At 45.4% G+C, this 26,466-nt stretch overlaps 1 long non-coding RNA gene across 2 annotated transcripts in view; it reads left to right on the top strand.

The window, feature by feature from the left end:
* Positions 1-326: 326 nt before the first annotated feature.
* The window catches only part of LOC148001862 (uncharacterized), a 68,492-nt gene continuing 42,352 nt past the window's right edge, over positions 327-26,466 (top strand). Inside the window, exons 1-2 of one of the 2 annotated variants that reach the window (XR_015636255.1) lie at positions 327-976; positions 1,981-2,115. This is a non-coding gene — a long non-coding RNA (uncharacterized LOC148001862). The remainder of the gene's footprint in view (positions 977-1,980; positions 2,116-26,466) is intronic. The other variant, XR_015636256.1, reaches the window with a different exon arrangement.

Below are 26,466 nucleotides of genomic sequence, written 5' to 3'. Positions count from 1 at the left end.
CAGAGATACGCCTGCCCCTGCCTCCAGAGTTCTGGGATTAAAGGCATGTGTCACTGCCATCACCACCACCAACAATACACAAGCTAGACAAATGGTTAGAAATTTTATAAATCTTAGGGGTTGGGGATTTAGCTCAGTGGTAAAGCGCTTGCCTGGCAAGCGCAAGGCCCTGGGTTCAGTCCCCAGCTCCGAAAAAAGAAAAAAGAAAAAAAAAAGAAAAATTAAAAAAAAAAGAAATTTTATAAATCTTGATCACCTATGCAATCACAGAGGAGTTTTAGAAATTAGAGCCAGTAGTCTAGACAGTGTCAAAGGAAGAACAGGTTGGAAGGACTGGGGGAAGCCGGTCTGAACTCAACAGCCCCGGGGCCAGGAGTGCAAACTGGAACTGGGGATTTCGATTCAGAACCCTGCAAAAGGCTGCACTGGAACTGCTCACTCACAGAGATCCCCTCCAGGCTCTGCCTTTCATGTTTCCTTCCGGTGTCAATCTCAGATAGACAGTCCAACAGAAAAAAAGAGCCCTAACCTCCAAGAGTCTGGACTGAAAATAATGAAACTGTTTGGGTTGGAAGATTTCCTCCTCTCTCAGTTGTCCCCAAACACATCGTCTCCTCCTGTTGACCCTGGAATCAGCAAGCCCCAATCTCCCTCCTCACATCACCCTGGCGTGTGACTTCATGACGGGGAAAACATTGCTTCTGGCGAGCCTCTGACCCCCCACTCACAGGGTTCAGTCAGAGCTCCCACACCCCAGAACACTTTTGTTGTATTTAAGCAACCCCGTCTCGAGCAAAGAGTAGCCTGCCAGGTGGTGACGAACACTGGAGCTGCTTCCTCGAGTTTTCTTTGAAAACCGTCTCTGGTAGGGAGCCAAGCCCATTTCACAGGGACGGCAGGGACGCAGATGGGACGTGGACGTAAACGATCACCCTGGGCCAACTCTGCAGACGAGTGATGAGCTAATCTATGTTCGGTAAGAGTGTTAAGTATTTGCTGGTCAGAATCTGCCAAGAAGTTCGAGTTCACAGGCTTCAAGCTTAGCTTCCCTTATGCTTATCTGGCTCTGATGTTTAAAGAGCTCGTTTCTTTGAGCCTGGGGCTCAACAGTGTGGGACCAGAGATTCTGAGAGGAGATGGTAACCAAGCCAATGGAGGATGGAAGGCAGAGGCACGGGGGTCAGCTACACGTCGGGATAGAGCGCTGTGAGGCGTGGGGTTGCTGTGGGCACGTGTTTGATGGTTTGTTCTCTCATATTGCTTTTCTCTCTGGAGATGGCTGGGCCCACCTTTTAACTTCAGGTGGCTTTCCATTTAGAATGTGTAACTATAATTTTTTTTCTTCAAATCTTATCTTTAATGATGGTTCTAAAATGCTTTAACCTCCCTTCTAGCCCACCACCCACCGGAGGTAGTAGGGAAGAAAGGATACGGGGGAAGTAGGTCTGTTTGGACCTGTTTAGAGAGGTCCATTGGAGTAACTTCCATCTATGCTGTCGGGAAATTGGCAGTTCGAAGGTCAGCAGCGGCGTCTAGATCCCCTTGAAAACACTTCCCGGATACACCAGCAATCCAGTCTGGTGCAGTTAGGTTAATAACAGCAGGGACACAACCTAGCGGAGACAACCAGGCCTCAGCCTCAGTAGGAGGGACCAACAGGAAGACCAGGATAAGATGTCGGCTGTGCCCCTCTCAGGGAAGCAAAGATCAGTAGAGACTTGAGACTCACAAGTGCTGCACAGTTAGCCAGGCTCTGTTTCCATCACTCTGTGGAGCCCTATTTATACCCTCCAAACACCACATGTCCTCCACGAGTCTTGCCTCAGCCCAGGCCTTGCCTTAGCACATACACCCCATCAGCCCGAGTCCCTGTGGCATCCCAGCAAACGCAGCTCACCTGTGCAATGTAAGGTGGACCGATACACGCATGTCATTAGCAAAGAATCCTTCATCATGGGTCCTTTCATGTGTTTGCTTTAGCAGAACATCCTTGCTCCTGTGTCTGCTTCAGTGAAATGTTCCTTCACGAGCCTGTGTCCACCTCAGGAAAAACACCCCCTCAGGTGTTCACCCCAGCAAAACACCATCCGACACAACTGGCTTCCCAAAGAACCTGTAAGTTTACACTTCCAGACTGTTTCATGATTTTCCTTCCCCGTAGCGTGTCTCTTTGTGAACCCAACAGAGGTAGGTTTATGTGTTAGCATGGCACAGCCTAATAAGAAAGCACACAAAAGCACTGTAGTGACTTCTAGGCCCCGGGCGAGTGCTTCAGTGTGGTCACCCCGTATGTCGGAACAATGTGAACCTGGATCATTCCCACACCAAGTAAAGCAGACAGCTAAAGCAGTGTCCAGCCAGCTCCGTGTTAGTCTGAGACAGACAAAATTGTATTTCTCAATCTACATGATGCTTCAAGACAGTGCTTCTCAACCTTCCTAACACTGTGCGCCTTTTAAACAGTTCCTTGTGTTGTGGTCACCCCCAACCCCAACCATAAAATTATCTTTGTTGCTGCTTCATAACTGTAAGTTTGCTATTGGCGTAAATCATAATGGAAATATCTGTGTTTTCTGATAGTCTTAGGCTATCAGATGACCCTCAAAAGGGTTATTTGACTCCCAAAGGAGTCATGACCCACAGGTTGAGAAATGCTGCTTTAGGACAACTTTTTGGATAGACAATTTATGCAACATATGATTTGCTCATTTAAGTGAATAATTCGTGTATTTTTATTAAATTTACTGAGATGTACAACTGTCTTTACACTCTTAGGACATTTCCTTAATTTTTGAAAGAAACGTTGTACCTCTCAGCTATCATTTCTTTAGTGCCCAACTCTAAGTAATCAGCAAGTAGCCCCTCATTCCCAATCGCAAATAGGAAGGGATCTGTTTTCTGTCTGTGGATGGTCTTCCTGTGGAGCATCTGTGTGACTAGACTCATGGTATCTGATCTTTCATGACGGTTTCCATCCAACATGCCCAGGTTCATCTCTATGATACATATATATATTATAATATGTGATATTATATATCATATATAATATATATTCATTCCTTTCATGGTTACATATTTCATTGAAAAGACATACCACAATCTGTGTGCATGCATATGTATATTTGTTATATATATATATTTGTATATGTATATATGTACATAAAAGTATATAGATCTGTGAGTTGATGTCCTTCCATACTTTGTTGTTTCTACTCTTGATCTATTATGAATAATTCTGCTTTGAACGTTTCTACGCCAGTTTTTGTGGGCACAAATGCTTGTTCTTATAATCTACTGTCAACTGTAATAACACATTCACACACACGCGTGCGCGCGCGCACACACACACACACACACACACCACGCATCAATCTCCATGTGTCAGATATAAGATGGTACTGTTGGTACCTTTCCTAATCCATGTTAATGTAAGTAAGTCACTGAACAAACAAATAAGTGCATATAGGGGATGGACAACTCAATTTGAAGATACTATTCCATTCTCAAGGAGGTGCAGCTAATGACTTTGGACCAAAGAATACAGTATAGAAAAGGGAAAGAGAAACATCATTTTCAGTGTAATAATCTGGTAAGCATTTGGTTGTTAAAGAAACCTAATGTCCGGGGTGACAATATTCATGGTGATACTGTCCGTGGTGACAGTATCCATGGTGACAATGCCCCTGGTGACAATGTCCATGGTGACAATGTACATATTGAAAATGTCCATGGTGATAATATCTATGCTGACAATGTCCATGGTGATACTGTCCCTGGTGACAATGTCCATGGTGACAGTGTCCATGGTAACAACATCCATGGTGACAACATCCGTGCTGACAATGTCCATGGTTATAATATTCATGGTGATATTGTCCCTGGTGACAATGTCCATGGTGACAGTGTCCATGGTGACACTGTCCTTGGTACATACTGCTGCATGTGCTTTTATGATGTCAGAGAAGAGCAGCATATATACATGACCCATAAGTCAAGCACAAGACCAACATAACACATATTCTGGCCAAAGTACACTTGACTGAACCCCTCAAAACCTTTCAGGTGAGAAACAGCCTGAAGACTTGTGTCCCCAAGCCCAGTGTGACGTGGTCTTCTCTTTTATTTTTTTAATTTTTAATAATTTTTATTTTATGTGCATTGGTGTTTTTGCCTGCATGTGTGTCTGTGTGAAGGTGTTGGATCCCCCGGATCTAGATTTGCAGACATTTGTCAGCTGCCATGTGGGTTCTGGGAACTGAACCTGGGTCCTCTGAAAGAGCAGCCAAGGCTCCTAACCACTGAGCCACTTTCCCAGGCAAAGATTTGTTTATTACATATGAGTATACTATAGTCATCTGCAGACACACCAGAAGAGGGCACCAGATCCCATTACAGATGGTTGTGAGCCACCATGTGGTTGCTGGGATTCGAACTCAGGACCTCTGGAAGAGCAGTCAGTGTTCTTAACCACTGAGCCATCTCTCCAGCCCTGTTACATGGTCTTCTAGGTGGCATCTTACAATAGGAAAGTGATATTTGAGAAAAAAAATAAAATGCCAACTTTAGTTGACAAAAGCATAGGCTCCTGGGTTCTATTGTCCCAGTACAGGCCTCTGTATTTTCCAGTGAATCTAAACATTAAATGAGGATTTCATTTTACAAAAACAAACGCCTCGTTTCCCTAACCCTCTCTCCTCTCAGGTACGTGCTGCTCTTCAGCCAGAGCCTCAGTAAGTACAGCCCATGATATCTCCAAAGCACTGGAATCAAGTGTGTGGAGAAAAAGAAGGCAGAGAGCAGAGGGCTTGGCTTAGGGAGCCTCCCTCTGGGCTCTCATCCCCTGTGACTCATCTGCCTGGACCTCAGTTTTCTCACAGAACATAGAATGTGAGGGTTGGGGTGCATGGACAGTAAGAATTCACTTTGCCTGGGGGTTGGGGATTTAGCTCAGCGGTAGAGCGCTTGCCTAGCAAACGCAAGGCCCTGGATTCGGTCCCCAGCTCCGAAAAAAAAAAAAAAAGAATTCATTTTGCCTGATGTCCAGGATATGCCTTGATCAGGCGACAACTCAGAAAGAGATAATCCATGTCTATCGTATGGATTTGATAGCTATGGCGTCTGGGGAGTCTTCCTTCATTATGGGGGAATTCCATTTAAACATCTTTACATATGTGTACGCATGTATTTGAAGAAGCTTCTAGGTTTCCATGTTCAGTTTCAGGGGTTGGTCATGCTAATTACCCTCCCTATGCTTATCCTTCTACCTGCCCTTCCACCCACCCCACCCCATTCAACCCTTCCTGCCCCATTAGCCTGCTTCCACACCACCACGTTCCCTTCCCCTCCTTTGAAGTTTTCCCGCCCCATGGCCCATTACCAGACCCCTGCCTTCCATGGGCACTCCAATTTAAACACACATATTTAAAGATTCAAATATATCATCCATCTATGGAAGAGCTCAACATGATGATGAATGAAGAAAAACTCAAAACATTAAAATCAGGAACAAGACAAGGATGCCCCTCCTCTTCCCTCCTGGTCAGCATTGCACTTGAAATCTTAGCTAGAGAATTAGACGGAAGAAGAAGGCAATGGAGCTACAAACAGGAAAGGAAGAAGAAGCCAAAGCATCCTTCTTTACAGAGGATATGGTTCCATACATTAAATACCCTAATGGCTAAACAGGCAAAAAGAGGTTTTCCTATTAGACATCCCAACTAGATACAAACATGACTGGAAAGACCCAGCCATCACCAATATCATCCTTTATAAGAAGAAATGCATGAAGACAGCTCTCAGGAGACTTAAGACCATCCAGTAGTTTGTTAAAGCCTTGCGAAATTTATTTGTTTTCCTTTCGCCCAATTACCTGATTGACAAATGCATGGCCTTCGAGTCACACGGTGAGGAGATGAGCTGAGTGAGGTGCAAACCCAGGAAGGCCATGCAGAGACCACTATTACAGACTCGTGAACACTGTGCTGTAAAGGATTCGAGTATCAAATTTTACAGCCAGGACCAGACCTCAGAAGGCATGACGTCAGCGATGCAGAATATTTAGAAACTTCAGGCTAATCTGAGAGGACAGACATAGAGTACACAGCAAGGATGGGTACACAGGAGAGTCCCCAAGCAGTGGTCGTTATCATCACTCTTTTAAGCCATTTTGGGGACTACTTTGAGCTGTTGTCTCTGTGACCAGCATGTAACCTATAGGGTCTTCCACCCAAAAAGCAAGTCTGTCCTGAGTTTGCTAGGCAGTGAATGCCTCTAATCCCAGCACCCTGGAGGCAGAGGGAGAGGCAGGTGGATGAGTTCGAGGCCACCCTGGTCTACAGAGTGAGTTCCAGGACAGCCAGAGCTACACAGAGAAACAGCTTCTGGAAAACACCAAGACAAAACCAATCAAAACCAAATGCCCTGAGCTGTGTCAGGTGAGGAAGAGAGAGTCAAAGTGAAGAGAAAAGAAACCTTGGAAAGCTCAAGGAGCTGGAACAGAGTTCACCTACAAGCCCACACGTTCCAGTTTAGTGCCATTTCCTGCTGGTCATGAAACCACAGGACTTTAGAATAGGTCGAGCTACTGAGACTTCTGGGAGACTCTTGCTCCATGCTTTGCAATTGGGACTCATACCCTCCTCTATTCCATGGGAGGGACGGGGACTAACTGGGGATAGAATTCCTTTTCTACCTCGCTCTAAACTCCATGATATTAGGGAGTCAGGATAATACCAGCTACATTGGAGTGTGTGTGTGTGTCTGTGTCTGTGCATGTGTGCATGTATGCATGTGTACGTCTTTGAGTGTGAAAAATAAACACCAAGAACAATTATAAACTTACAGACATATTTGGCACAGTGGTACTTGATAATTATAATTATTTTCTTTGTCTTGAGGCTGGTTTTTCTTTATTTACTTTATTAATGTCCCCTCTAGAAGGAGTATCTAAATAATGCTTTGATACTGTTTCAACTATGGGGACACACACACACACACACACACACACACACAACACATATCCACACTCACACACACCCAACACATACCTGAACTCACACACGAACATACCACACTCAGATACACACACTTATACAGATACATCACACACTCACACATACTCAGACCACACACACACACACACACACACACACACACACACACACACACACACCAGGCACAGTGCTTCATATTTCAGAAGCTTTTGAAGGAGTATGGCATACTAAATAAAGCTAAGGGTCAGAGTAAGCAAGCCATTTGCTTAAATTCCCATGTGGTCAGGATGTGGGTCAGGTGCCAGGGTCACAGTGTCAGCAGCTATGGACCGGAGCTGTGGAGATGAGATCCTTTCTGGAGCGGTCCTGAGGGGTAAGGGGCAGGCAAGGCGACAGAAAGTGTGGAAGGCAAATCCGGTCAGGGAAGGTTGCACTTCAAATCTAAGAGCCACATGTAAGACTCTGACCCTAACTGCACTGGCCTTAAACATAACAGACAAGCGGATCTTGTGGATGGGAGGGAGGGAGATAGAAGTCCTGGGCTAATTCTGTGAACGCAAATGAATTCCCTATGCCCCTATAGGCTACTGGGTGTGTGTGTGAGTGGCTGGCTGTGAATTAAAGAACCCACACTGAGAGTAACATTAATGGTGGCTTCCACACACTCGATCTCCTTCCTCATTCTGCAGGGCCTGTGTGAAGTTAGACCTAAAACTGACGAGGCCCAAGAGAGGATCCAGCTGTGGAAAGTCTAATGTCCTGAGCTTCCCAAAAGCTCCTTCTGAGGATTTCTTTTTTTTTTTTCCCCCCGGGGCTGGGGATCGAACCCAGGACCTTGCGCTTCCTAGGCAAGCGCTCTACCACTGAGCCAAATCCCCAACCCCCTTCTGAGGATTTCTACAAAGCACCTGTGGCTGTGTGCTCGGTCCTGGGAAGCACATCTCTGTGTTCTCACTCCTTTCCAGGGCAGGGCCTGGCCAAGGGAGGGCAGAATTCTTCCACTGCCCTCCAAGGCGATGCCTCTAGTCATGCAGGTCTGGAGACTGGGTGTCAGGGACACCTACGTTCAGTCTTGGTGGCCTTTTCTCTTTGTTTGCTTCTTCTCCTTTGAGACCATACCACTGACTGGTGTGGCATGGACACCCTACCACACCCCTCACCCTTCAGTACTGGGAAATATAAAAATCAGGTCTAGGACCTGGAACTTAGATAGTTTGTTCCAGTGAATGGTTAACCCGAATACCTTTAACTAGACCGCTGTTAGCAAATCCAGGCTTCATACTGTAAGTGGGGTATTTATTTTACTATTCAATCTGCATTTGCAGGCCACTTCTCCATGACTGCCCTAGTTAGCATTAACTGTCAACTTGACACAGCCCAGAGTCACCTGAGAAGGACGTCTCGATTGAGAGATTGCCTAGGTCTGCTCAGCCTGTAGGTGGAACTCTGTGGAATTGTCTTGATGGCTGTAGAGGGTCCAGCACACTGTGTGTATCACAATTCCCTGGACAGGTAGTCCTGGGCTCGATAAGAAATCTAGCTTGTGTAGGGGGAATGGGGTGCTGGAGAGATGTCTCTACAGCTAAGAGCATTTGCTGCTCTTACAGAGAATCCAGACTCAGGTGGCTCACAACTGCCTGTAACTCCATTATCAGGGGGGATCCAATGCCCTCTAGCCAGGGGCACCTGTATACATGTGGTGCATACACACGCACACCAAACACACACACACACACACACACACACACACACACACACACACACACACGAGAGAGAGAGAGAGAGAGAGAGAGAGAGAGAGAGAGAGAGAGAGAGAGGTGGGGGAGGGAGACGGAGACGGAGACGGAGATGGAGACAGAGACAGAGACAGAGACAGAGAGACTAACCATGAGATGGAGTCAACAAGCAGTGTTCTTCCAACTTTGTGCTTGAGCTCCTGCCCTGACTTCCCTCTCTAATGGGCTGGGTGGGACCTGAAAGCTAAACAGAATCGTTTTCTCCCTTCAGTTGCTTTTACCCGGTGTTTTATCACAGCAACAGGATGAAAGTAGGACAGTTATCACACATGTACTGATGGGAGGCGTGTTTGCACTTTTCCCCATCTTGCTTCCATAAGGATACAAATTATGCTTCTCTCTAAATAAAAGTTATACACCAACTAAGGATGGATACATGCATGCATGGATTTCCACACATACATGCATACAAGCATTACAGATAATTCAAATGCATTCTGTATGAGAACTTAGTGTTGCTTTCTTATTGCTTAGAAATACTGACATCAGGGGGAACCTGCCCTGAGTTTTATCACAAAAATATAATTATAAGAATATTAATAATTCATAACCAAGAAAAGACTGGAAGTGACAAGTCTAAATGGATGTTGAAACAATGACAGTCCAAACACAGTTAGCTGGTCCCAACTCTTTCCTGCTTCTGTATAGGGTCATCTCGTGGAGACACAACACACATACACATACTCAGCCGGGATAGGAACCAACAACACAGCTCAGGAAAGATTTGACCAAAGTAGTCAAAGCAACTTGGTGAACCAGTTTGCCTCCTGGAGTTACTTACAGGAACGAGGACAACTCAAAGACAGCTATATCACTGACAAGCTCACTCCAGCCTAGGTGACACTTCATAAAACTGCATCCTGGAGCTCTTGGCATGACTTGTAGGTGGTTCCACAAGTTAGAGAATCTCCCAGCAGCTTGGCCTCCTGGCTTTCTCATGACAGTTGCTCACTGCTTTCATATCTTCTAAGTTTCTGGAACTTCCTGAGACTTGTGAGTTGTATTATGTATTACGAACCACCTAAGTGGTTATAAACCTAAGTTCATATGTACTATGTATCGCCTCTCCTAAGTATTATGTATTATGAACTTCTTCTCTCCTTCACTGAGGGAAGATCACAACCTGGAGGAAACTGTGACACACCACTAATAAATCAATGAGAAATTTTCTAAATACAAAATGTTTGAATTTATTTACATACTGAGTTTAAAAAAAAACCCACTACAGTATAGTAGCATAGGCTTTGGTGATTCCATGGTAAGAATTAAAATTAATAAATGAATATATTTTATATTACTAAATAAAGATATAAACTCATACACATGTATATGAATTTGTATTTTAAAAAGTCGATAGGATTCCCGAGGCCTGAGAGATGGAGTCTGTATTACATCAAGGACTGAGTTAGCCCCTCGCACATTTTCAAACAATGGAATAAAGAAATAGGACTGACAGAAAGAGACCCAGCATGAAGGAGGGACAGAAAGACAAAGTAAATGGAGAGATTACAGAACTGAAAAATGTATTGGGATAATGAGCTGTATTTAGAATCCAACACCTGAAATGTCCAGTTTCTTTGTTTTTAAGATTTATTTATTATGCATATAGTTCCACCTGCTTATATGCCTGCAGGCCAGAAAGGGGCACCAGATCTTATTACAGATGGTTGTGAGCCACCATATGGTTGCTGGGACTTGACCTCAGGACCTCTGGAAGAGGAGACAGTGCTTTTAACCACTGAGCCATCTCTCCAGCCCCGATATGTCCAGTTTCACTTACTGCACCTGGAGCCAAGAGGTTCTCTACTGAAAAAAGACCATCGAGAGATGCTGACAGAAGATGACAAGAGAGGCTGGGATTGCCTAGCAAAAGTCTAACTGGAGTAGCAGTGAAATCCATCCAGTGAACAATTACAAACACCCTCGAAGCTGAAAAGCTCTGAAAGATTGAGGGGAAAAGAAATCTTTACAAGTACTAAAAAAATTACTGCCAATTTCTGCTGAGATAAAAATAAAGTCAAAGTTTTAACAGACTTGGAAGTAGGCTCGTGCTGGCAGGCAGGTAGAGAAGAAAGACCGATAGCTGTATACAGGAAGCAGGGGTGTAGAAGTTGTTTTTGCTGAGAGACACGGACCCCTCACTTTTGCCCTCCGGCCCCCCTGAAGTAACACGACATCTCTGATACCATTTAGTCTTCTTCATTTTGACTGAAGCACCTAGGCAAGGCGTTGTCAATATTCTTTCCTCCCGAGTCACCTTGGGGTCCTGGAACAGACAAAGCAATGTCAGAGAAGTTCTCCACAGGGCTCAGTCTGCGACCTGCAGCAGACGTGATTCCTCTTGGAGTAAGCATGTTGGGGTTCAGCAATGACAGGTCCCAGCAATAGGGATTTCTTCTGACCACCTTATAGAATCAGAACAGGGACAATGACGAACCACACCCCATTAAGATCAGGACCCCCTTACCTATGTGTTCCTTATGCCCCTTGTTCTCATTCTTCCTCAGTCCCAGCCTGAAGCTCATGCCAGTACTCTGGAGGCTGACCTGAGGTGGGGAGTCACTGGCCACTCATTCCTCTTGCAGGTGTGGCCATGTTGGATGAATCTCCTGTCTCGGCCATTTATTATTGGTTCTTCCTAGATTGTTGGGACTGCTGAAGCCCAAGCTTTGAACCTAAGAACTCTGGTTACTTCCAGTGTGGCTTCTGGAAGGCTGGATGGCCAAGAGGAATGAGTCTGCAGGCCTAGCACCCAGTCAGAGAGAGCTTGGCAAGTCAAGAGTGGGTGGTAAGGTATAAGTACTGAGGAAGTCCAAGGGAAGTCAAAAGTAGAACCACAGAGTTTTGTGAGCAAGAGAAACACACTCATGCACTCACATGTACAAAATTCCTTTTTAAACTCAGAAATAAAAATTTATATATGGAAGAAAGAAAAACAAGAGAGACTCCACAAGTATGCATTGTGATTGCCTCTGAGTGGTGGAATTTAGGGAGACCCTCCCTCTCCGTTTTCCAATCTGTCATATACATTTTTTTCAATTAGCATACATTCCGTGGGAAAGCGTTCGAATGGTCTTTTAGTTGGCAGCCAGCAAGAACAGATAAAATAGGTTGCCCCTTTGTAAGGCCTGTCACCCCTTCACAAAGGAGGGATGCTAGTTTGCTGACAGCCCTGAAGACCTCTCAATCTCCTGTGGCAAATCTATCCACGGTCGCCAGAAGCAAAGTGAGCAAAAGCAGCAAATTTGAAAGCATAACTAAGGCCCACGTCTTCTTTTCTGAGCTCAGGGACAAGTGGCTTCTGGGCCAAAGAGAGCAAAAATTGCCCATTAGCACAAATGCGACAGCATTTCGGCGGCGGCGGGGGTTGGGGGGGGGTTGTCCATGGATTTACAAGAGCCTGGAAAGACATCCCCTTGGTTTTTTTGTTTTTCTTTTGCACAACGAGTTCCTTAGGGAACTTCAGGCTGGGATGCGGGGTGAGCGGGGTGCGGGGTGCGGGGTGAGCGGTGAGCGTGCGGGATGTAGGGTGCGAGGTGCGAGGTGCAGGGCACAGTTCCATTTGAATGGGTTTCCCTTGAATAGCGTGGAAGCCAAAGAAAGTTCATAACTGACCCGCCCCTTCGGAGGGGGAAATGCTGTCAAGAGTTTTTCCCCCTTTTTTTTTTTTTTTTCTTCCAGTTGTTTTCTTCTTCTCAAGTGCTGCCGTGGTGATAGGACACCGCCCTTTTGCACGGCGGTATTGGTGTTCCAGCCAAGTCTCTCCTGGACCCATGAGGGAAGCAGAATAGCAACCAGATTAGCTCGGTGGGACCAACTTTACATTTGCATATGAAAGTGCCCGCCGGGAACCTCGGAGGCAGCATTTATGCATGGGGAGAGCGGGCTTGAATACATCCTTGAGGTCGGTCTGTCTGAGGACTCTGCCTCCCTGCGAGAGAATTCTGGACTTAGAACTAACTCTTAGTCCTTTCAGAGTATCCCCATCATAGATGAAATACCCTATTCACTTGGGAATCACAATACATTTTTCAGTTCTGTAATCTCTCCATTTACATTGTCTTTCTGTCCCTCCTTCATGCTGGGTCTCTTTCTGTCAGTCACCCGAGAGAGGGTGTGGTCTCTTACTCCTTTATTCCATCGTTTGAAAACGTGTGAGGGGCTAACTCAGTCCTTGAAGTAGTGCAGACTGCATCTCTCGGGCCCTGGGAATCCTATCGGCTTTCCCCTCCCAGATACCTTCACTCTGTGAGTTCTCTGAATTATTTGTCTAAAGGACTATTTTTTTTTATGGGGGTGGGAGTAGGGGAATAGCTGGGCGAAGAATAGAACGGAATCCTACGTCCTTCTCGGGAAAGGAAAAGCGTTGAAATTGTAAAATTTCCCAGGATTCTCATGGGACTTCAAGGAAGACACAAATTGCATAATCTCACAAAAATGCGAGCTGTAGCCCTCGCCTCTGTCAGCCTCGATAATATATAGTCGGGGGATTAGAGAGACCCAGAAACACATGTGCTAGTTCCTGACCTGCGCTCAATTAAAGAGCTTGGTTGCAAAGCTTAAGTGCCTCAAGGCGCGAGAACCGCAGACAAGGCGAATGTGTGTTCGCCACAGCAGGATCCTCCTGCCTCAGAGCTTAGGTTTGTAAGAGCTAAAGGGGGAACCCGGAGGCTCCTCCACTGCCAACTCAGCAAGCTCACACTTGGCAAACCGTACCCATGGTGCCAACAGAGACCGCAGCTTCTAAGCCCCTGCTATTTAACAGATTCCCACAAACCTAGAACTAACGCTACCTTTCCGATAGTCAATTCTCCGCACTTGTTTGCGCTTACAAAACGTACTGACCAGTTGCTGATGGTCAATAAGGCTGGACTAAGAGTGAAAGTGTCAGTCTTGGAATTCTCAGCCACTGCTCCCAAGGCCTGGGCTGTAAAGCTCCCGTGGAGACCCAGCCTGGCCTGACCGCCCAGGAAGGAAGGTTCTGTGGGAAGCAGGGCTCTATTAAATTGAGTGATTATTGGAGCCATACATGGGACAAACAAAGATAAATGAGATTTAATCCTTGACCTTGAGATTGTCACAGCTCAGTGCCAGGTGTAGTGGCATGTCTTTAATCTTCTGATTCATAGTTTAACCCATCTCAGCCCACCGGCATGGGGGAACGGTCCTGTCTGCAATGGCAGGAACATGGTGAAGGGACCTATTCAGGTCATGCATACCAGGAAGGAGACAGAGCAGGGGCTAGGACCAGGGGTAGATATAATCTTCAAAGACGAACCCCTAGTGGCATCTTGCCCTGCCAGGAAGTTTCCAGGCCCTAAAGGCTTTCCATCTTCAAGGCTCCGCAGCCTTTCAGTGCTCAAAACCTGAGTCTGTTGGGGACATTTCAGATTCAAACACAGAAGGGAGGGACATCAAGACCCTGTCGTGAGTTCAAGACCAGTATGAACTATACAGCAAGACCTTGTCCCTCTAACTCAAGAAAGTGACCATCCAATGGGGAAAATATATAAATGAACAATTGTTATTATGAAAACGATCTCCATATACTAACTTCAGGGATGGAGGAAGGCCTTCAAGAATCCTTCAGCAAAACCATGCCCAAAAGAAGTTTATCTGGAGTTGCTTCAGGGATCTCTTTCTCTTGGTCCCTAATTTAACGGTGCTCAAAATTAGGCGTGGCGATTCTAGGAGAGGCAGGAAAGAATCATGCAGATACAAAATAAAACATTATAAAATGTTTATGCTTTTCATTATGTCTTCTACACGTTACTCTTTAAAGATGTGTTTTATAAAATATAAGGATGATTCAGTGTTAGCTTTTATAACATATAAGGATGGGTCAGTGTTAGCTTTTTTTTTTTTTTTTTTTTTTTTCTTTTTTCGGAGCTGGGGACTGAACCCAGGGCCTTGCCAGTGTTAGCTTTTATAACATATAAGGCGGGTTCGGTGTTTGCCATTTACAAAAGGACTTTATTGAGGGCATGTATTTAGAAGTTTCCATCTGGAGCATAAACACCTTTGAGTGCTAAATACTTCAGGGTTCATTTCTCCACTGTCTTGAGGTGCAGCATTCCGGTTCATTGTTGCGTAGGACGTGGAGCAGTTTAAGCTATCTCCGTAACTTCAAGCTCCTCTGACCACCTCATTCATCACTCAAGCTCAAAAGGGCAGGACCTGTCTGTTACTTTGCCAAAAGGCATCCTTTTTTGGAAGATAGCCTGTATCACTAGGATGCTTTCCTGCCCCTTACACCACAGGTGCAGGAGGTGGCAGACACCTAGACGGATGGTGAAACTTGCCCGGTGCCAGAAGGAGTGTAATATTAATATATTAATGTGCTATCAGAAAAAGCAACAAAAAGCAGGTGGGCAGTTGTAACTCAGTAGGGAAGCGTCTGCTGTCATGAAGTCTTGGGTTTCTTCCCTAGCTTCACAAACAAAGAAAACAACCCTAATTAGTGGCTATGCTGTACTGGTGAGAAACTAGCCAAAACCTTTAGCAGCAAAGCAGAACCATGACAAAATCTATTGCTGGAGGATAACAAAAACCCCCAAATTAAAGCAAAGAGGCAAATGAACCACCATTTATGACTCATGGTCACTGGTGGGATTTTGAAATCTGAGTTACAGTTCTACTTTTCCCCCTTCGAGTCTAAGCCATACTGAACCTAATTGAGCTACAAGGAGTACAAACCAGCTCTTGAAAACACACACGGTACCCAGGGGGGCTATTTTTATAAGGAAAACAGGGTCATTCAAAGAACAAAAAGAAGCTGAAAGTCGGACTGCTCCAGAAACTTTGGCAGGGACGCTCAGTATCCTGTGTCTTTAGGGCACTTTGCTCAGACAATCCTGCTTTGCACGGTGTTTGACTTCTGGGATGCTATGTCCACTCAGAGTGCAAGTTCTCAAAATAGAGTTTCTGATCAGCCTGTCTAGGAGATCGATTGGACAGAGTTGAGGTAAAAGCCTTGCAGACTCGGAGAAAGGTTGGTCTCCGGAGGAAGGAAGGCAGAGCTGACCAAAGCAAATCACATCTATTCCATTATCCTTCCGTTAACTCGTCAGGAAAATGGGCATAAAAATATAGGTCTGGTAGGATCCTTTGGAAGGTTAACTGAACAAGGTGACATCTGTCAAAGTGCATACAGCAAGGCCGGCCCTTTCGAAGAGTTAATGGCAGCCATTGCTACAACTTGTATGGGATAGGTGTCATATGACACCTTTAAAAAAAATCAGACTCTTAATCTTACATAGTCACAGATTTAAGTAGGAAGCTCTCCTGTAAGATGTATTTGCTTAACTATTGATTTAAATATCGGTAGTGGAATGAATGAACATTTGGATGGAAATGTGATTAATTACTTTAACAAAAGAGTTGTTACATTAATTATCCTCTGTGTATTGAGTCCCATCCCATTGCTCTCTATCTTCTTCATGTGCTGTGTTCATGTGCGTGTGTGTGTGCGTGTGTGTGTGTGTGTGTTCAGGTGTGCATGCACATGTGTGCAAGAACATATGGAAGACAGAGGACAAGGATAATGTGTCACTCTTCAGGAACTGCCCTTGACACTCACTAAGTAGATCAGGCTGGCTGGCCAGCAACTCCCAAGGCTCTGCCTCTTTCTACTTCCCCAGAGCTTGGATGACAAGCACTCACTAACATGGACTGTTTTTTTTCTTCTTATGTGGTTCTCAGGTGTTCATGAGGCAAACATAAGAGAGAGTTTGGTTCCCTGGGACCCTACTTGCTTTTGATTATTCATTCCTTCCTTGTCTAATGATATATGTTTGACCACCTAGCTCTTTGGTTTGCATGTGTTCCGCACACAGTGCTCCTGTCCAACCAAATGCACCTTGAAGCCCCAGATTCCCCTAGAACCTGCTTCAGGCTATATATGTTCTTATCTCAGAATAGTAGTATAGATCTTCCACCCTTAGTAACAATCACACTCAGACAGCTTCTATTCAAGTGCATTCTCAGCATCGCTAGGTATGAGGAGTAGAAAGGTCCATTCAGCCCGAAATGGTTTTAGGTGCATGTAAGATAAACTCTGTCCTTCAAGTGAGCTTTTAGAGATCTCCTGTGTTTACCATATTTTATTTCTATCTAAGTATAATTGGGAATCATATGATTAAAATCAAATGCACTACTAGAGGGTCATTTGTAGTAGGAAGAATAAATATGTGACCTAAGGTATCAACCAAGATTGAGAGCCACTTGAGTAGAACTCCTCAGTCCTAGTCTCTACTTCCTCCAGACCCAAGTGGTAACCTGAGGCCTTCAGGTGCCTTCATTCAGGTTCCTGCTATCAATCTTGAGTGTATCCCTCAATAATCTTACTGCTTTCCATCCAGTGAAGTTTATCTTTCTTCTTCTGCAAATCTATAAACCATTATTTTTCACTCCTCAGATAAAAGGCCAAGAACCTAGAAATAAATACCTGTCCCAGAAGTGAGCCGCAGTGACACCATGCATGTATTTACTGTCTGAGCAACCTTCCCAGTTCCTTCCTCTCCACAGTCATAAGCACCATAGTGTCAATGAAGCTTCACAAAGCACATTAGAAAATAAAAATCCAGCCTCTTATAAGTGGGGACTCCAGCTGCTCTTCCCATAGTCTCCAAGTCCTTCTCATGGGCTCTCAGAATTCTCTATGAGCATATTCAGTTTGTAAAGAAGTTCATCCTGCCACAGAGAGAAGTTCAGTCTTCATGTTGAATTAAATGCATATTTGTGCCTTATGCTTATGTAGCCTTAAGCCTGGCATTAGCTTCTTCCTGGATTGATTAAATAGTCTCCTGTTATACAACTATTCTTACCAGAAAAATTGGGGAGTCCTGCTGGAGTCACCTCATGTTACCCAGGAAATTGGGGTCCCTTCTTGGGGTTCTTGATCTCATCAGTAAAATATTTTAAGAAGAGAGACTTCTAAGGAAACTCCAAGACAATTTTATTAGCATTTAAAAGTAAAACCCCAAAGCAGACAAGCTGTAAATCCTGGTGGATGCCTGGAAGAGGGCGCCGGAGGTAAGAGTAAAGGCTGGGTGGTTTGAGTAAAGCCACCAGGAGGAAGGTCAGACACATGGTAGACAGGCAGCTATATGATGGAGAGAGCTTTTCTGAGTAATTTAGAGAAGTTGGCCAGACTTACAAAGCTGCAGGGCTGCAGCCTCAGAAAGCTGCTCTAGAGAAGGGAAACTCTGGTAAGAAAAAGAATATTATCTCACGAAAGGGGTCATTATTTCTCCTTTCTCTTTAGCATGGCTTAAGGTGGCTCTGCCTTCCAGAGACATGCCTGAAGGGTGGTCCCTTAGCCTAGGCTCACCTGGAACGTTAGGTCTCCATACTGGTTAGAGATTCCACTCGAATTGAACCATCCACAAGTCCTGTATATCCTTGCCCACAGCTTGTGATGAATGATGAACACTCATGCAGGCGAAGTTGGGCTGCCTGAGCCGGTGTGTGAACATGCAGACGGAATGCTCAGGGCCCCATCTCTCCTGAGGCAGAATTTTTCCTCCCTGGAAGGGTGCTAGTTAGTCAGCGCCCCAGGAAACTAAGTGCCCCTACCAGAAAGTTTCTTCAGAAGGAGCCTTGAGGTAGTAGTTAAGTTCAAGATGACCAGAAAACTCTTCAGAGGAGGTTGGTCCCTGCCAACCTGCTCCAGATGCAAAGTAAGCAGATGGCTCTTACACACAAATTGGGGTGGTGCCTCCACAGATGTGGGTGAGATTCCTCCTGATCAAGCAAAATGGGAATGTGACCTGATGAGGTGGGTAATTAAGGCAACAGGCTCTTTTTTGTTTGGCTTAACTGAGAACTTCGGAAAGGTCTCTGAAAAGTTAACTTCAGCAAAGCAGTTCTTTGATCTTCTAGGCTTCTCCCAGCTGAGTCTAGCAAGGTCCCCCTCCCCCTCCCACAGTCTCCCTTTGCCTTGAACAGTCTGCCTCCCCTCCCTACTTCACCCACTTACTGAGTCCTTCAAAACAGAGCAACGATATCCCACGCAGACATCCGGGGAGAGGCCAGAGGGTCCTTTCCCTCCTCCCTCACACTGTTAAAAATAAACCACATTTGCCAGACATTGTACATGTCAGAGATCTTATTGACAGTAGCTCATTGTATATGTGGGGTGGTTGACAAGAAGCTGGTGTATTCCTGTCTGAGAATCAGGCAAATATTTAGGGCAGTGGCTCTTAGCCATTAAGTCATTGGAGAGAAAAGAGGAATTTTAGTGAATGGTAAGTGTAGTGAGCAAGAAGCCACAGTTGCATCCAGTTTTAAGCCAAGATAAGTGCATTGCACACATACACAATGTTTGCATATTTGTGTGTGTGTGTGTTTGACAGATGAAGTGTTTAAGGAGAAGTTCTTCAAGTAGCAAGCACCCCAAGGACGTGCAAAATATGATTTGATTTACAGCATGTGACTTGAGCACCGACTTGGCGAAAGCATTCTTTGCATGGATGGTGGCAAACAGACAAAGGCATGCTTAAAGGGATCTAAGTCAGTGACTGAAGAGTATCCAGTGGCATACATCTTCAGTTTATGGGAAGCTAAACATGCAGATAGTTTACAAAACGTGTTTGTAAAAGAAACAAACAGTTCCCCCAACCTCGATCTGGCTTCTCACCACAGGCATTAATGATCTGGTCTGTTCTTTATCTGGTAAATCTTCCTTCTTGCTTCTTCCTGAGTCTTCTACTTCTGTGTCTTACAGAACAAACAAATGAACATTTAAATGTATACAAGACATTCGTGAGGGCTATGTACTCAAGAACTGCACCTAAAGATCTAACCTTTCCAAGACCCTGAAGTCTGAGAAACTGTGCAGATTGGGAGTCCAAGCAAGAGGCCATCATTTTCCCTCTTTCTAAACCCCCTCCTAAACATCGCCCCTCCTCCCTACAAAGCTGAGAATTGTTCAACGTGTCAACACCACTGGGTACTACGAACATAGGCGAGAACCCTACCGGATGCTCATAAGCCAGAGTGCTGTGAGCAGGTATCATTTTAAATGTCATTTCAACAAGAAGGTTCGAAGAGTTAGTGGTTTGAGTCTTGAGTTGAGTTGAAGGAGTAACAACCCAAGTTTCTAACTTCCTCAGTGGTTGACACCTGAATTGTACTGCTGACCATGACACAAACTGGCTTGGTCAAGCCACCTCTCTCAGAGGGCAGAAGGAGCCTGCCTGTAATCAACTCTGACCTACTGACCTGCTGACTCACCTCCCATGTTCCTACTCAGAAAGGAAGTCAGTTCTACCCTTTCTCAAAATGCCTAGCATGGTAACTTGCATTGAAGGGAGTCAAAGGGGACTGTGGTGAACAAAGACTCAGTAAATGAAGTAAATCATATGAGGAAAAACCAACACAAATGTTTGTTTATGTTGAGAGAGGATCTCACTGTGTAACTTAGGCTAACCCAGAACTGATGACTCTCTGAGGTCTGTCTCCTGAGTGTTGAAATTATTGGTGTATACTACCATGCACAGCCTTGAGGACTTGTGTGTGTTGGTTTTTAAAATTTATCTAGTTAGTGGATATAGGTATTTTGTACTCATGAACATCTATATGTCTGTGCCTGGTGCCCAAGGAGGCCAGAAAAAAAGTGTCAGGTCCCCTGTGACTAGAGTTACACATGGTCCTGAGTCCTCTGGAAAAGCAGGAAGTACTCTTAACCACTGAGCCATTGCTCCAGTTTCCAGCTGTGAGTTTTTGTTTTGAGTGTGTTAAAAACACACATTAACAGTTCTGGTGATATACATTCGTAACCTCAGGATTTGGGAGGCTGAGGCGGGAAGATTATAAATTTGAGGTCAGCCTGAACCATGTATTGAGATATTGTCCGCAAAAACTAGAACCCAGAACTAACCACACAGACCAGTAATGCGAGCTCCACCCAGAAGCAGCTCCAGATGTCTAACCCCCCCCCCCCCCCCCCCGCTGCTTCCCAGGAAACTTGATGATACCTCTGGGGACTCCTTTCTGTCTCCCTACAAAGCAAATAGATTGGAGTCAAGGTGTGGGCTGGGTGTGGGCCTTCTGCTCAAAGACCAATGTGACCCATAGGAAGTTAACTTCTACATACTTCACTATCTGCATTTGTTCAAGATAAGAGGGTGTGGGAAAACGAGACTATACAGATGTGGCTTTTCCAGGGGTGCTGCACAAAGAGCTTCATATATGAAGACTGGGAGGGTCAACGGCAAAGCCTCTTACGTCAGGCAGGGCTACAGTCTGAAAGGTTTCAGACAATGGTCTTTGTATCTAAAATGTTTCCAGAGAAGGGGAGTTTGCAAACTTCCAAGACTTCGTATTTTGTATCCCTGGAAGGCTCTGCATTTGACATGGTTTAGGCTGCCCATGGTTCTTCTGTGTCTGTCAAAACATTACCAAGCAACTCTGAAAGGAAATGAGCCTCTTCATTTCCTGGCCACAAGATGTGTTGCTATCTCTCTCTCTTATGGAGTCAGGCTAACCCTGTGGGATTAGAAATAGGCAGTGTGGGACAATAGCCTATAGATGGTCTCTTCTACATGTCAGAGTTCACAGTGTAGGCTGTCCCTATGGAATAGTGACAGGAAACATGGCATTTCCCAACATTCCCTGGGATTACTCCATATTCCTCACTGAAGAAATCGGGGCATTCTAAAAATAACATTTTTGAGACATGGCTTCATGTATCTTGGGTTGTCTTCAAACCGGATATGTAGGAAAAAATGACCATGAACATCTCAACTTTCTGTCTCTGACTCTGAGCTGCTGGGGTTACAAGATATGCCAGGTCTAGGTGTTTCTAGGGTTTGTACCCAGGGTTTCATGCATGCTAGGCAAATACACTACCAACTGAGCTACAGCCCCAGCCTGACATGAGGCAGTTTTGTTTTGTTTTGTTTTGTTTTGTTTTGTTTTGTTTTGAGACAGGGTTTCATTGTAACTCTGGATGTCCTGGACTGGGCTGGCCTCAAATTCAGAGATCCACCTGCCTCTGCTCTGCCTCTCTGCCTCTCTGCCTCTCTGCCTCTCTGCCTCTCTGCCTCTCTGCCTCTCTGCCTCTCTGCCTCTCTGCCTCTCTGCCTCTCTGCCTCTCTGCCTCTCTGCCTCTCTGCCTCTCTGCCTCTCTGCCCCTCTGCCCCTCTGCCCCTCTGCCCCTCTGCCCCTCTGCCTCTCTGCCCCTCTGCCCCTCTGCCCCTCTGCCCCTCTGCCCCTCTGCCCCTCTGCCCCTGCCTCTACCTCTCTGCCCCTCTGCCCCTCTGCCCCTCTGCCTCTCTGCCTCTCTGCCCCTCTGCCCCTCTGCCCCTCTGCCCCTCTGCCCCTCTGCCCCTCTGCCCCTGCCTCTACCTCTCTGCCCCTCTGCCCCTCTGCCCCTCTGCCTCTCTGCCTCTCTGCCCCTCTGCCCCTCTGCCCCTCTGCCCCTGCCTCTACCTCTCTGCCCCTCTGCCCCTCTGCCTCTCTGCCCCTCTGCCCCTCTGCCCCTCTGCCCCTCTGCCCCTCTGCCCCTCTGCCCCTCTGCCCCTCTGCCCCTCTGCCCCTCTGCCCCTCTGCCCCTCTGCCCCTCTGCCTCTCTGCCTCTCTGCCTCTCTGCCTCTCTGCCTCTGCCGCTCTTTCTCTGCTTCTGCAAGTGCTGGGATTAAAGGCATGTGCCAAGACCCAATGACATTTAGATAGAGGTCTTCAGGTTGTCTTTCCTGGAACATCACAGAGAACATTAGCATCTTTTTCAGGTTACTGTCTTGACTCCTCTGGATCATACAAGGGTTAAGCAAGGCTTTACTGCCTTAGTCTTCAAGAAGAGGCTTAGCCTGCTACCACTCAGGCATGTTTCATACATTTCCTGCTCTCCACTACCAGAATCTTCCAAAAGCTCTTTGCCTGCCAGCTCTCATATCTAGTGTTCCTACTTTCCCTCAGGGTCCCCTCACACTGAACCCACCACATCTCCTCTCAAGTCTGGCAAGATACACAGTCAGTCTAAATGTGAAGGGTTGGAGATTCATCCCATCCCTATGCCCTATCCATCCCCCAGAATCTATAGGGAGGTGGAAAGGCCATAAATTTCATCTCCGGGTTGTAGGTAGCTGCCTTGAATGTACTAAAACTCAGGTACGATAAAGATTAGCCTCTTCCCAAGTTGCCCTCTTTTTCTGTTGGAATAATTGTTACTCTTCTCCTAATACGATGTCGACTCCCTCTATCATGGAATACTTGTGATGTGGAGGGTGACAGTATGCTTGCCTCTGCCCAGAGTTAGTTAAAAAAACAAACAAACAAACAAACAAAAACAACAACAACTTTGAACTTGACCCAGAGGAGGGTCGTGTCCAACTGTCTTTTCTTTTATCTTCAGAGATGGCCGTGGGTTGCCCGAGTAAGTTCAGTTGTCTTCCCCACAGACATTCTCATCCTACTGAGATTTAATAATCATAATCTGAAAGCTAGCCCTTTGAGTCTTCTCTCTATGTGCAAGGCAATGACTTAGGGGTCTATATAGGCTACCCCAACTGTGACCACTCATATCCTCTGTCTGAGTTAATTTTCTATAGCTATGAGGAAAACTGCCATGACCAAGGCAAACTACAGAAGAGAGGGTTCATTCTGGCTTATGGTTCCAGAGGGATAAGAATCTGCGGTGTTGGAGCAGAGGTAGCAGAGGTGGCACGGGATGCTGGAGCAGCAGCTGAGAGCTCTCATCTTCAGTGACGAGCAGAAAGCAGAAAGAGCTAACTGGAAATGGTATGTGATTTTGAGACCTCGAAGTCCATTCCAAGTGGCATATTTCCTACAGCAAAGCCACACCTCCTACTCTTCCTCAAAGAACATCAACAACTAGGGACAAAATATATTAATGTCCAAGACCATGGTGGAGGTCTCTCATTCAAACTGTCATCTTCTATAACAGTTACTGTTACCTTCACAAAATAGGAACAAATCTAGAGATTAATGGCTTGCAGCCATAGGTATAGCCAGCAAGAATCAGAACCTGTGTTTGAACTCATATCCAGCTAACTCCAAGGATTTGTGTGTCATTTTAGCTATAATTGGCAAGTGTGTACAATTGTCCTATTCTCAAAAGAAACTTTAGACATTGAAAATGCAAGGTGCCTTGATACTCTGTAAAGAATCTTTAGATGTTGAAAATGCAACTGATACTCTGTTTCCAGTAGGGTGGCAACCATGCTGTTTCTAATAAAAAGATGTGAGCATTGTCCATTAATGTTTACTGTAACTAAAATGCCGTTAGAGAAAAAAAATGAAAATTTCTCTGACTTGCTAAATGAATTTAATTCTCTGAATGGGTGCCAAATTGGCAGGCTACAGAATAATTTCCCTGTTTATGCAAGAAATGGACACAGCAGTCATGTGCTTTTACCTTAACTCTGAAGGACTTCCTTGGTGTAGGACACTAAGTCCTTCACACTTAAGTCCACCTTTGGACTCCATCAGCCTCACTGATATAAATGCTGGTTCAACTGTTGTAGTTGAAAACCTTTATCCAAGCCCTGAGCTTTTAGAGTCTAGATATGAGCAGGAATGTATATTTTCTAAATGTTCCCAGGCTTGGCCACCACTGCATTGTGGGAAACTCCTAGCCTCTTCTAACTGATACCTGGTGCTTCTTTTTGTTTGGTTTTGTTTTTCTCCATAGTGTACAGAGCCCTCTTTGCTGGGCACTCTCCTGCCCTCAAACATACACAATGAAATGAGTGTCTGACTGGCATCAGGAAGGCTGGAAGAAATGTCAGGCTTGGTCAACTAGAGTCAACATTTGCTTAAGATGCCTTTGGGCACATCTGCATAACCAGCAAATGTCTGTCCAAAACTTTAATCAGTGGTCTATGTTTAAACACAGCTTTGACCTCTGAGATCCACTCATTTTTCACATATTTTCCCCATTATTTCTTTTCCATGTGTTCCTGTGTTTGCTTATTTATTTCTCAACGATTGTTTCCAGAGACCATAGGAACAGATAGGAAAGAAAACAAAAATCCCAGTCCCTTTGACAAAGATTAAAATAGCAAGCATGTTAGCTGCTGCTGAAGGGAAATGTTATCATAGTGTGATGACCTTGCAAAGATTCCTGTGGAGCTGCCAATGCTCAAGTCTCCGAAGATTATAATAAGAAGGAAGAGGGGAGGAAAATGGATCAAATTCTTTTGCAGATGTTTCAGTGTGAAGGAAAGAAAATGGATAGAGGAAAAGAGTATACATGAGTGTCTTAATCAATGTTCTATTGCTATGAAGAGACACCATGATCAAGGTAACTCTATCAAAGAAAGCATTTAGTTGGAGACTTGCTTACAGTTTCAGAGGTTTAGTCCATTATCAACATGGTGGAGAACATGGCGGCAGGCAGGTGCTAGAGCTGTAGCTGGGAGCTAGATCATGATCCATAGGTCAAAAGTAAGAGCCGAGGCCTGACATGGGCTTTTGAAATCCCCCAGTGACACACTTCCTCCAACAATGCCACATCTATTCTAACAAGGCCACACCCCTTAGTCCTTCTAATCCTTTCAAAGAGTTCCACTTCCTGGTGACTAAGCATTCAAATATATGAGCCTATGGGGGGGGGGTCATTCTTATTCAAAGCACCACAGTGATCTAGGTCTTGGAGACTCTTCAACTTTTCTTTTAAAAAAAATTGTTGTTTGTTTTTTATCAGTTATATATAATCTATGCATTAGAGAGTGTCCTAGCTATAGTGAGCAGGTTTTCATACTATCTGGAGCCATGAATCTGGAATATATATTCTATAGAACAGTGGGGTGTCTTTTACTTCATTAATTCATTTATCCACTCCATTTTATTTATTTATACAGCCCTATTGCAACCCCCCTTCCTCCTGTCCTCCCAGTTCCACCTTTACAAATCCCCCCCATTATTTCCCACCTTTCTCCTATGTGAAGGGGAAGCACCCCTTGGGTACCACCCCATCCCAGAACACCTAGTCCCAACATAAATAAGCATTTCCTCTCCCACTGAAGACCAACCAGGCAGTCCACTTGGGGGAAGGGGATCCAATGGCAGGAAACAGAATCAGAGACACCTCCCCCCACTCCAATTATTAGGGGACCCACGTGGAAACCAAACTGTACATCTGCTACAAATGTGTAGGGGGCCTAGGTCCAGACCCTACATGTTCTTTGGTTGGTGGTTCAGCCTCTGTGAACCCCATCAGAACAGGTTGTTTGACTCTGTAGGGCTTCTTGTAGTATCCTTGACCCCTCTGCTAGCTCAATTCTATCCCCCACCCAACCCCCTTCTACAAGACTCCCTGACCTTCACCTGATGTTTGGCTATAGGTCTTTGCATATGTTTCCATTTGCTGCTGGAGGTAGCCTCTCAGGAGACAGTTATCCTAGGTTCCTGTCTGTAAGCATAACCGAGTATCATTAGTGTCTGTGGTTTGCTCTCTCCCATGGGATAGGTCTCAAGTTGGGGCAGTCATTGGTTGGCTGTTCCCTCAGTCTCAGCTCTATCTTTATCCTTGTGCATCTTGTAGGCAGGACAGATTTGGGTTGAAGGTTTTGTGGATGGGTTGATGTCCCCCTCCCTCCACTGGAAATCCTGCCTGGCTACAGGAGGTGGCCACTTCAGTGTCCATATTCCCCACTGATAGGAGTCTCAGCTACGGTCTCCTCCATAGACTCCCCATACCCTCCATCACCCCA

Source organism: Rattus norvegicus, chromosome 13, assembly GCF_021556685.1.
Source record: "Rattus norvegicus strain SHRSP/BbbUtx chromosome 13, alternate assembly SHRSP_T2T, whole genome shotgun sequence".
Lineage (NCBI taxonomy): Eukaryota > Metazoa > Chordata > Mammalia > Rodentia > Muridae > Rattus > Rattus norvegicus.
Note: the sequence above shows the minus strand (reverse complement) of the source record. Positions and strands in the feature narration are given on the sequence as shown.